General features: G+C 45.2%; 1 pseudogene; it reads right to left on the bottom strand.

Annotated features, from left to right (window-relative positions):
• Positions 1-6,368: 6,368 nt before the first annotated feature.
• Positions 6,369-10,358, bottom strand: LOC101545586 (RNA-binding protein EWS-like; annotated as a pseudogene).
• Between the last annotated feature and the right edge of the window lie 2,497 nt (positions 10,359-12,855).

Genomic DNA, 12,855 nt, shown 5'->3' with positions numbered 1-12,855 from the left:
AAGGAAGGAAGAACGGAAGGAAAGGAGAAAGGAAGATGAAAGAGGGGTTTTATGACTTAAATGTAGAATAAAAGAAGAGCTGGTGAAAGTTTATAACACTTGCTCATATTTGAATATTTGCTTGAAGGGGAGGAAGGAGTGATACAATGAAAATAAATAATACATATTATATATTGATAGCACAGCGAGTAGGGTGTTTACCCTGCACGCGGTAAACCAGGGGTTCATTCCTGCGTCCCTCTCAGAGAGTCCAGCAAGTTACTGAGAGTATTCCGACAGCGGAGTAGAGCCTGGCAAGCTACCCTTGGCATATTGGATATGCCAAAAACAGTAACAAGAAGTCTCATAATTTATTATGAGACTATTGGTGCCCGCTCGAGCAAATCAATGAGCAACAGGATGACAGTGATACAGTGATATTTTGCCTCCTTTCAGTAAAATTGCTAAACCATGTCCATTGACTTATCCAAGAAACCTCTTGAAGACCAGCAGCAGCAATTTCGTCAACAAAATGATATCGGCAACATCATTCACAAACTCAGCCCCTTCCTTTCTGTTTGTTGTGATAACCATGGGGCTATCTTTGGGATCTTAAGCTGTAATCTAAATTTAAAATTTTTATTTAATAAAATTTTTTAAAATTTAAGTTCTGAAGTAACATTAGGTGGTACTCATGGAATTATTTCTGGCTCTGTGCTCAGGGATCATTCTGACTGGAGCTCAGGATGCTTGTAAGGCAAGTGCTGTACCCAATGTACTATCTCTCCATGGCATATTTTAACTTCTAGTAAGAGTGATAGAAAGTTCAAACCTGGGGGCTGGAGCGATAGCACAGCGGGTAGGGCGTTTGCCTTGCACACGGTCGACCCGGGTTTGATTCCCAGCATCCCATATGGTCCCCTGAGCACCGCCAGGAGTGATTCCTGAGTGCAGAGCCAGGAGTAACCCCTGTGCATCGCCAGGTGTGACCCCCCCAAAAAAAGCAAAAAAAAAAAAAGTTCAAACCTGTGGGGGTTGGGGCACAGTGGCTAAAGCACCTGCCTAATGAGGCTGTGGGTTCAATTCCTGATGCCACTACCTACACTGGGAATAATTCTGGCCACTCTGCAGTGTATAATCCTCTACACCAAGGCTGATTGATTTCTGGCTGCACTTCAACCAGGGTTTTTGAGCATCAAAACCAAAGGGCAAGTCAAAGGGTTGAGCCATAGTACAGTGGGTAGGGTGTTTGCTTTGCATGTAGCTGACCTGGTCTGAATCCTGGCATCCGATATGGTCCCTGGTACACCACCAGGAGTAATTGGTAAGTCAGAGCCAGGAGTAACCCCTGAGTATCACTGAGTCTGTCCTCCACCAAATTTTTATTAACAGGGTCTGGAGCTGACGCTGTTAATGGATAAGGCACTTGTCTGGCATGTGACCAGCTTCAGTTTGATCCAGGGCATCCCATATGGTCCCTGGAAATCCCACCAGGAGTGATCCTTGAGTGCAGAGCCAGGAGTTTATCGCTGAACACCACTGGGTATGGTCTCAAAACATAACAAAACAAAAGAGTTATGAACATTTTCTAAAAGGTTTATTGTAGCTCTTCCACATAAATGATTTGGGACTTAACAAGTAGTCTTATACTTCTTCATGAATCAATTTTGGTAATTACCATTTCTCTTAAAATATTGCCTATGTGATGGAGTGGATAGGACAGTAGGTAATGTACTTATGTTGGATGCAGCCAAGCTGATTTTGATCCCCAGCACCCATATGGTTCCCAAGTCAGGATAAAGTGATCCTTGGGTACTGAACCAGAAGTAAACCCTGAGCACTGCTGGGTATAGCTCCCAAGCAAACAATGTATTTGAGGGCTGGAGTAAATATTATCAGGTGTGTTACACAATACCTTCACCCCCCAAAAAACACCTAAAAAATAACTGTCATGAATGGCCAAAAAAATGACATTATTATAACCATGTTACTTAAACTACACTAAAATTTAAGTACATATTTGCACTGTATTTTAATAATCTTATAAATATTTTTATATTTCTGAAATTATGTATCATTTGCTTTTTGTTTTGGCCCACACTCTGCAGTGTTCAGGGATCAATCCTGTCTCTGTGCTTAGGGATCACTTCCGGAGGGGATCAGGGGAACCAAATGTATGCCAGAGATGGAATTTAGGTTACTTACATGTAAGGCAAATGCCTTGCTCACTGTACTATCTCCCCAGCCCCTGTTTCTATGTTAGAGAAATTGTTCGTCAGTCCATCCTTTCCTCTCTTTCTCTCTCACTTTCTCTCTCTTTGCTTCTTTCCCTCCCTCTCCCTGTCCCTCCCTTCCTTCCTCCCTCCTGTTTTCCTCTCTTTTCTTCCTTCCTCTTCCTCTTCCTTTCCTTTTTTCTTTCTTTCTCCTCTCTATCTCTTTCAACAAGTGAACTCATGGGACTCAAATATGCAAGGTAAATGTTCTACTGATGAGCTATATCCCAACGTGCCCCCATACCTGGCTGTCTTCACCAGGGCCCCTCGGAGGGGATGAAATGCATTTTCCCCCCACCCCTAGACCATACCAGAGCCTCAACAGTTGAAGACTTCCAGAACTTAGCCACAGCCATGCTCAAGGCCACTCTTCACATGCTTGGACCAGCCTCACGCATGAAGGAACCAGCAGAGGAACCCAGGTGTGCGGACCCGGGGCCAAGATCTCCAAGGCTGTTTGGATCGGGACTGTGCCTCTTCCACCTAGATCCCCCATTTTCCAGTAGCTAGGCAGTCACACCCAGAAACTGCTCCCCCCCACCACCACCCCAGCACCGTGTAATCCATCAACGGCCAACATCCAGATACAAACCAAGCTCCCGGAAGCTTACAGCCTAATTCTTCCTCTTGGAGAACCTGACAAGCTACCAAGAGTCTATTACCCGTTCAGGAAGACTGACAAGCTCCCCATGGCATATTCATATCCCAAATACAGTAACAGATATACACATACCTCTCAGAGAGCCCGGCAAGCTACTGAGAGTATCCCGCCCACACGGCAGAGCCTGGCAAGCTACTCGTGGCGTATTCGATATGCCAAAAACAGTAACGATAGGTCTCATTCCCCTGACCCTGAAAGACCATCCAATCGTTGGGAAAGATGAGTAAGGAGAGGCTGCTGAAATCTCAGTGCTGAGTGTAATAGAGACGTTACTGGTGCCCGCTCAAGTAAATCAACAAACAATGGGATGACAGTGATACAGTGATACCCACAATTTTTTTTTAAATTTTATTTTTATTTTTATTTTTTTTAATTTTTAAATTTATTTATTTTTAATTAGAGAATCACCGTGAGGGTACAGTTACAGATTTATACACTTTTGTGCTTATACTTCCCTCATACAAAGTTCGGGAACCCATCCCTTCACCAGTGCCCATTCTCCACCACCCGTAAACCCAGCGTCCCTCCCACCCTCCCCAATCCCATCTCCCCCCCACCCCACCCTGCCACTGTGGCAAGGCATTCCCTTCTGTTCTCTCTCTCTAATTAGCTGTTGTGGTTTGCAATAAAGGTGTTGAGTGGCCGCTGTGCTCAGTCTCTAGCCCTCATTCAGCCCACAACTCCCTTCCCCCACATGGCCTTCGACTACAATGTAGTTGGTGATCGCTTCTCTGAGTTGACCTTTCCCCGGAACGTGAGGCCAGCCTCGAAGCCATGGAGTCAACCTCCTGGTACTTATTTCTACAGTTCTTGGGTGTTAGTCTCCCACTCTGTTATTCTATATACCATAGATGAGTGCAATCTTTCTATGTCTGTCTCTCTCTTTCTGACTCATTTCACTCAGCATGAAACTTTTCATGCCCATCCACTTAACTACAAAATTCTTGACCTCCTTTTTTCTAACAGCTGCATAGTATTCCATTGTATAGATGTACCAAAGTTTCCTCAACCAGTCATCCGTTCTGGGGCATTCGGGTTTTTTCCAGATTCTGGCTATTGTAAACAGTGCTGCGATGAACATACATGTGCAGATGTTGTTTCGATTGTACTTTTTTGCCTCTCTGGGATATATTCCCAGCAGTGGTATTGCTGGGTCAAATGGGAATTCAATATCTAATTTTTTGAGAGTCGTCCAAATTGTTTTCCAGAAGGGCTGAACCAGTCGGCATTCCCACCAGCAGTGAAGAAGGGTCCCTTTCTCCCCACATCCTCTCCAACAGCGGTTGCTTTTGTTCTTTTGGATGTGTGCTAGTCTCTGTGGTGTGAGGTGGTATCTCATGGTTGTTTTGATCTGCATCTCTCTGATGATTAGTGATGCAGAGCACTTTTTCATGTGCCTTTTGGCCATTCGTATTTCTTCCTTGGTAAAGTTTCTGTTCATTTCTTCGCCCCATTTTTTGATGGGGTTGGATGTTTTCTTCTTGTAGAGTTCAACCAGTGCTTTATATACCATTATATCAACCCCTTATCTGCTGGATACCCACAATTTTTAACCTAATCTATTATCTGCTCCAATTATGGAATATATTTAATGTTAATTACTAGGGCTGCAGTGATAGGACAGTGGTTAGGGCACTGCCTTTGCAAACTGGGTTTAATCCCCAGGACCCGGGATTAGTGGCCCCCTAAGCCCCAAGTAATAATGATAATAACAATAATTTCTATAACTTAGGGAAGGAGAAATAATGTTGGTCACAACATTATAATTATTCCTTGTCTGTACTTTAGCATTTTCTCACATTTGTGAAGAAACATTAAAACAAGTTAAATGGTAGTGTGCTGAGGTTTTTTTCACCTTGTTTTATAAGACAGTTGTTTAACTAAGACTAAATAGAAAAGGGAACCCTTTTGTTGTTGTTGTTTTAATTTTTTAAATTTTATTGAATCACCGTGAGATAGTTACAAGCTTTCATGTTTGGGTTATAATCACACAATGATCAAACACCCATCCCTCCACCAGTGCACATTCCCCACCATCAATATCCAGGTATACCCCCCCCTTTCCCACCCCTCCCCCTGCCTCTAAGACAGACAATATTAAAGGGAAACCCTTTGTGACGCTGAGCATGCTCACAAAGGGTTCCCTTTAATATTGTCTGTCTTAGAGGCAGGGGGAGGGTGGGAAAGGGGGGGGTATACCTGGGATATTGATGGTGGGGAATGTGCACTGGTGGAGGGATGGGTGTTTGATCATTGTGTGATTATAACCCAAACATGAAAGCTTGTAACTATCTCACGGTGATTCAATAAAATTTAAAAAATTAAAACAACAACAACAAAAGGGTTCCCTTTTTCTATTTAGTCTTAGTTAAACAACTGTCTTATAAAACAAGGTGAAAAAAACCTCAGCACACTACCATTTAACTTGTTTTAATGTTTCTTCACAAATGGTGAGAAAATGCTAAAGTACAGACAAGGAATAATTATAATGTTGTGACCAACATTATAAATATGGAATTACAAAGTTAAAATATTTCTGGCTTAAAAAAGTAAGTCTGGCATCTGCACTTATATGTTCATTGTAGCACTGTTTACAATAGCCAGAATCGGGAAAAAAGACCGAACGCCCGAGAACAGATGAGAAACTTTAGAGAAACTTTAGTTAGAGAAACTTTGGTACATCTACACAATGGAATACTATGCAACTGTTAGAAAAGATGAAGTCATAAAATTTGCATATAGGTGGATCAACATGGAAAGTATCATGTTAAGTGAAATGAGTCAGAATGAGAGGGATAGACATAGAAAGATTGCACTCCTTTGTGGAATATAAAGTCACAGAATGGGAGACTAACACCCAAGAACAGTAGAGTTAAGTACCAGGAGGATTACTCCACAGCTTAGAAATAGGCCTCACATGCTGGGGGAAAAGGCAGCTCAAATAGAGAAGGGACCACCAAGTAAAGTGCTAGGAGGGCCCACTTGGGATGGGAGATGCTGGTTGAAAGTAGACTATAGACGAAACATGATGGCCACTTAATACCTCTACTGCAAACCACAACACCCAAAAGGAGAGAGAGAGAGCAAAAGGGAATGCCCTGCTACAGAGGTGGGGTGAGGTGGGGGCAGGGCGATGTGGGAGTGGTGGGAGGGATGCTGGGACCATTGGTGGTGGAAGAATGGGCACTAGACCATTGTATGACTGAAATGCAAGCACGAAAGTTTGTCAGTCTGTAACTTTACCTTACGGTGATCCACTAATAAAAAATATTTTTTAAAAAAGTAAGTCTGGTAGTCAATACAGTTCTTCCGGGTCTCTGCATCAAGTAGGAAAGTCTGTCTCTATGTTCCTGATGGTCATTGCCTTTTTCTACTTTTCCAGGCCTCCATATCCATCTCTTCTTCCTTCCATCTATTCCCTTAGGGCCATCTTGTCTGCCTCCACCAAAGTCACCTTAGACCATGCTGCAGCCACCACAGAGCTGCCTCTGTCTCCTCCAAGACCACCTCTGAACATTCCTCTAGGACCACCATGGTTCATGCAGCCCCTTCTTCCTCCCCACGTGTCTCAAAGGCCACCTCTGCCTCAGTCACCACAAGGGGTGGGAAGGGTGGTGGGAGAAAAAGAAAAGCTTTGGCGCTTTGCACTGGTTGCGTTCTGTTCTCCAGGCAAAGTTCTGTTCCCACATCCTAGACTGGGCACTGCCAGTCTCCAGTCCCATGTTGGACCTTTCCTCCTTCCGATGGGTTCCCTCAGGACCCCCAGGGTGCTCTTGGGGGAAAGTCTCCTCTGTGTCCTCCTCAGCCTCCCAGGAGACCCTAGGGTCCACCCAAACCTCCTGGGCCCCCTGGACCTCCACAGAGCTGTGTTGGCATTCCTCTGCCCTCACAGGGTGGCAAACCACCTCCCATGCTCTTTATTGGAGGCTTCTTCCAAGCAAGAGAAATTTTAAGTTTGCTTCCTTGAAAATCTTCCCCATCAAAAAGGCAGCTCAGACAGAGAAGGGAACACCAAGTAGAGGATGTTGGGAGGACCCATTCAGGTTGGAAGATGTGAACTAAAAGTAGACTATAGACTGAACATGAAGGCCACTCAATACCTCTATTGCAAACTACAACACCCAACAGGAGAGAGAACAAAAGGGAATGCCCTGCCGCAGAGGCAGGATGGGGTGGTGGGGGATGGGGTAGGGGTGGTGAGAGGGATATTGGGATCATTGGTGGGGGAGTATGGACACTGGTGGAGGGATGGGTAAATGATCACTGTATGAGTGAAATGCAAACACAAAAGTTCATAAGTTTGTAACTGTACATCACAGTGACTCTTTAATAAAAAATTAAAAAAAAAATCTTCCCCATCAGACCACTCCACGGCAGCCTTGGCAGTTGACAGGTCTTCAAAGGACACTGCGGCATCACCTTTGCACATTCCTATTTCCTTGTCCAAGTAATATGAATCGTGGGTTGTCCAGTTCCTTTGTTCATTTAAAATTTTTTTCATTTTTTTTGCTTTTTGGGTCACATCTGGCCCACATACAGGTACTCCTGGCTTTGCACTCAGGAATTAATCCTGGTGGTGCTCAGGGGACCATATGGGATCCTGAGATTCGAACCTGGGTTGGCTGCGTGCAAGGCAAACGCCCTATTCGCTGTGCACCCTATTCGCAACACAGACACTGAGAGGTCATCGCTCCAGCCCCCCACCCCTTCTTTTGTTCATTTTAATAACTCCACACTGCTTAAAGAAGCCTGCCAGGTCATCTGAAGCCACATTATCATGTAATCCTTGCATGTAAATTGTGCTATTGTCAGAATCTTCATCTGGATCTATATAGGCAGACCTATATCTGGTCCTTCATCCTTGGGTCCACCAGGCTTATTGAAGCCACCTTGCTCTCCCGTGCTAACCATTCAATTGTGTCCTCCTTCCTGTTCACCTCTGCTCATGCCTCCGTGATTCAACCCCCTCTTCCCTGCCCACTCACACTCCAGTTCTCTCCTTGTCCGGAAAATTCTCCAGTCTCCTGCCTATAAACACCCATGCTAGTAGGGTGGTCCTGTGGGAATGAATTCTATGGCCCGCAGCTGCTGCTCTGTTCGGGTATATTGACTCGGAGCCTGGCCGTAGCATCCAGCTGGGTGGGGTAACTAGTGGGTGACTGCCGCCCAAGGCTGTTGCTTTTTTAAAAATTTTTAAAATTTTATTGAATTACCGTGAGATAGTTACAAGCTTTCATGTTTGGGTTACAATCTCACAATGATCAAACACCCATCCCTCCACCAGTGCACATTCCCAACCACTAATATCCCCAGCATACCCTCCCCCTTTCCCGCCCTCCTCCTGCCTCCATGGCAGATAATATTCCCCATTCTCTCTACTTTTGGGCATTATGGCTTGCAACACAGACACTGAGAGGTCATCGTGTTTGGTCCATTATCTACTTTCAGCACATATCTCCCATCCCAACTGGTTCCTCCAGCCATCATTTTCTTAGTGATCCCTTCTCTATTCCATCTGCCTTCTCCCCTCTGCTCATGAAGCAGTCTTCCAGCTATGGGGCAATCCCCTTGGCCCGCCCAAGGCTGTTCTGCTGTCTACAGCTGCCTGGCTGCCCATAGATGTTCTCCTGTGAATGACTGCTCTGATCATAACTAGTCCTAGTTGTCTGTGTAGAGGAATAGCTGGTAAGTGGATAGGATGGTGGTGCCATCACTGGCACACTGGCTAGCTCCAGCTACCTGGGGTTAATTGTGGTCACTCTGTCCATATCCTAGGCTGGGGTGGTTGTCACCCCCTTTGCTAGTTGAGGTTGACTAGTCTCAGCGGGCTTGTTACCATCCTGTGTCTTGTAGGTGCAGTGGTTGCCGATTGCTGCCGTATGCTGCATAGGCAGGCTGAGTGCCAGACGCAGACTGAGCTGTATAGGGGGTCTGGGCGGTAGTGACTGTAGCAGTGGTGGTACCATCAGCTCCAGTGCTGTACCACTGACTACATGGCTTGGGCAGTTGGAGTGGTATAACCAGGGGGAGGCTGTCCATGAGAAGTCGCATAGGAGGTCTGTCCGCAGGTGGCTGTGGTCTGCGCCTGGGTAGAGCTGTCATCGTGGCCTGTCCATAAGTTCCATGACTTTGCTGCCCACATGCCTGGGCTGCAGCTTGGCTGTAGGAACTGCAATCCCTGGATACCATTTTTATTCCTTTCTTCTCATCTCTCTCTTTGAGAGTTAGCCAGCAAGGTCCCCACCTTAGCAGTTCAGAGGCATCACTAGTTCTCCAAGTGTTGGTCAGTTAGGATTTTAGCTCTCAAGCACAGACGTGTCTCCTCAATATACACTTGGAAGCCAGTTACTTCAGAAAAACAATATTAAGGTACAATTTTGTTTTGCTTTTTGTTTGGGGGCCACACCTGGCAGTAGTCAGAGCTCATACCCGGCTCTGCACTCAGTGATCATTCTTGCAGGGCTCTGGGGACCACTTGGGATGCCAGGCATCAAAACTTGATAAGCTTCTTGGAAAACAAACACCCTACTCACTGTACTATCACTCCGGCCCCTAAAGCTTTATTTTTTAAACAAGGTGTTACCATTAATACCATAGAATTTGGGGATTATCATTGTAGCACTGTAGCACTGTTATCCCGTTGTTCATCGATTTGCTTGAGCGGGCACCAGTAATGTCTCCATTGTGAGACTTATTGTTACTGTTTTTGGCATATCGAATATGCCATGGGTAGCTTGCCAGGCTCTGCCGTGCGGGCGGGATACTCTCAGTAGCTTGCCAGGTTCTCGAAGAGGGATGAAGGAATCGAACCTGGGTTGGTTGTGTGCAAGGCAAAGCCCTACCCGCTGTGCTATCGCTCCAGCCCCGGAGATACTACCGTGAATGCGCCTGGGAGCTAAGCAGGGTCGGGCCTGGTTAGCACTTGGATGAGAGACCGCCTGGGGGATTATCATTAATGCCTAAAAAAAAAACAACTCCAACATCTGTGCTGGATAAAGCAAAGGGAAATCAGTGAGGAACATAATGCCCCTAAGAATAGGAGAATCCCCAAGTCACCAACAGGAAGCAAATGGTTAAGTGCAATCTGAGAATAGCACAAAAATGCTGAGGAAACTAAAGACTTAATTTGCAAGTGAATGAAAGGAAACTGCAGTCACTTCTGGAGACATTGAAATGGTCCAGTTTATATTTTTTCTCTCTCTTTTATTTTCCTTTCAGTTTTTGGGCCATCCCTGACAGTGCTCAGAGCTTATCCCTGCATTTGTGCTCAGGGATCATTCAGGACTCAAGGTACATTTGGAGAACTGGAAATTGAACCTGGGTTACCCGTGTGCAAGGCAAATGCTCTGCCCACTGTACTATCTCTCCAGCCCTTCTTCTTTCTTCAGTGTCTCTTCCCTCCCTCCCCCTCCCTCCCCCTCCCTCCCCCTCCCTCCTTCCTCCTTCCTCCCTCTCTCCTCCCTCCCTCCCCCCTCTCTCCACCCTCCCTCCTTCCCTCCCTTCTTTCCTTCCTTTCTTGTTCTGGGGATTGAACCTAGGGTCTCTACAGCTGAGTTACAACCCCTCAGCCTGAGCCTATATATTTTTTGTGCTTGTGGGGGCAGGGGTGAGGGAAAGGTTTGGGCAACACTCAGCAATGTTCAGGGCTTATTCCTGGCTCTGCACTCAGGAATTACTCCTGGCAGTTCTCAGGGGATGCCAGGGATCGAATCCAGGTAGGCTGTGTGCATGGCAGGCGCCTTACCCACTGCGCTATCACTACCAATATACTTAATATGAACAAACTGAGGCTTCCTTCCCGGACGAAGCTCAAATTGAAAAAGAAATGAATGGGGGTAAAGCCAGCTATCGATAGACATAGGTTAAAAAAAGCAAAAGAAGGAAAGGGAGCAGATAAAAGAGTAGGTAATGGGACAGTAGAGACTACAGTCCTCAAGAGTCAGAAGCCTTATTTTTCTTTTATTCAATCTTTAAAATAAAAATATTAACACTCAAGTTTGAAACTAGTCCTATATTTTGAAGCCATATTTTCTGAGTACAAATCCTGACTCAGACTAATTGTGTTACATTGACCAATAACTCCTGCTCATTTAATTTATAACCACACCTAGCATGTTTTAAAGTTTATGTGTATGTTTAAGTTTGGGGTTCTCTACTCTGTGTTACATATAATTTGTTTCTTTACCAATATCAAGTGTTTCTGATCATTATAGCTTTACAATGAGTCTTGAAATATTGAAATAATGTGGGTATCAACCAATCAGAATAAATGCGGGCCATAAATACAGTGTACCACATACAACTATACCCTTATATATGACACCCTGTATGTGAAATATTTGTAAATGTACCACCTACAGGGGTAACTGAAGAAAGAGCATAAGTGAGGGGCTGGAGCAATAGTGCAGCGGATAGGGCGTTTGCCTTGCACGTGGCCAACCTGGGTTTGATTCCCAGCATCCCATATGGTCCCCCAGCACCACCAAAAGTAATTCCTGAGTGCATGAACCAGGAGTAACCTCTGTGCATCGCTGGGTGTGACCTGGAAAGCAAAAAAAAAAAGAGCATAAGTGGGATCACTCTGGAGTATATTTATTTTCTTGAAAATTGACTTTGTTATTTTTTCCCCCTTACACCTATGGGCTACACCTGGTGATGCTCAGGGCTTACTACTGGTTCTGCACTCAGGGATCACTCCTGGTGTTGCTTGGGGACCTTATGGTGTGCTGGGGATCAAACTTAGGTTGGCTACGTACAAGGCAACTGCCTCACCCACTGTACTATCACCCCAGCCCCTCACAATCATTTTGTGAGGGGAACAAGTTATACAGTACATTGTCATGATAAAAAAAATGGTGTTAAATTTGGAGGATTTTTTGTTCACTTGTATGGTTTTGGTCTAAACAAACAGCTTTTTTTTTTCTTTTTTGAAAGTGCAATAAAAATAGAAAGAATTGCTTTGTGAGACAAGGGACTGAGCGATAGTGCAGCAGATGGGGTGCTTGCCTTGCACACAACCAATCAGGGTTCAATCCCCAAGATCCCAGATAGTCTCCCTAAACACTGCAGGAGCAGTTTCTGAGCACAGAGCCAGGAGTAACCCCTGAGCACCGCTCAGTGTGGCCCAAAAAGCAAAAAATAATTAAAAACAAAAAACAAAAAAGATTTTAAAAAACTATTGTGGTCCAGGAGTTAACTTAAGGATTGTGCAACGGCTCGTTTGATCCCAGGTATAGGCCTGAGAGCCCTCAGAGTCACTGGGCCTGACCATGGAGCTGTCTGGCCCACACAGCTGGCACACTACCGCTGGGAGTGGTCCTGGACCCTGGACACTGCTTGGATGGCCCTGCCCTGCAAAACACAAACTGGGGACCCTGAAGATTTACAGAGAGTGAATAGCAATGGAAAAAACTCAAGGAAACATTTCACTAAAATTAATATGTATTTATATGTTGTACAGATATTTATAAAAATCTATGAAATATGTGAATAAAATGAAAAATAACAGGCTCAGACTGTTGATCCATAGTTCAGCAGCCCATTTAAAAAATATTCCTTTCCTCTGCTTACTTTTTTTTTTTGGCTTTTTTCAGTCACACCCGGAGATGCACAGGGATCACTCCTGGCTCTGCACTCAGGAATTACCCCTGGTGGTGCTCAAGGGACCATATGGGATGCTGGGAATTGAACCCGGGTTGGCCACGTGCAAGGCAAACGCCCTACCCACTGCGCTATCACTCCAGCCCCTCCTCTGTTTACTTTTAAGTATATCAGTTGACTTTTTTTTCTTTTTGGGTCACACCTAGCGATGCACCGGGGTTACTCCTGTCTTGGCACTCAGAAATTACTCCTGGCATTGCTCAGGGGACCATATGGGATGCTGGGATTTGAACCGGGGTTGGCCACATGCATGGCAAATGCCCTACCTACTGTGTTATCACT

This window comes from Sorex araneus, chromosome 3 (assembly GCF_027595985.1).
Source record: "Sorex araneus isolate mSorAra2 chromosome 3, mSorAra2.pri, whole genome shotgun sequence".
Lineage (NCBI taxonomy): Eukaryota > Metazoa > Chordata > Mammalia > Eulipotyphla > Soricidae > Sorex > Sorex araneus.
This window is presented reverse-complemented; position numbering and strand designations above follow the sequence as displayed.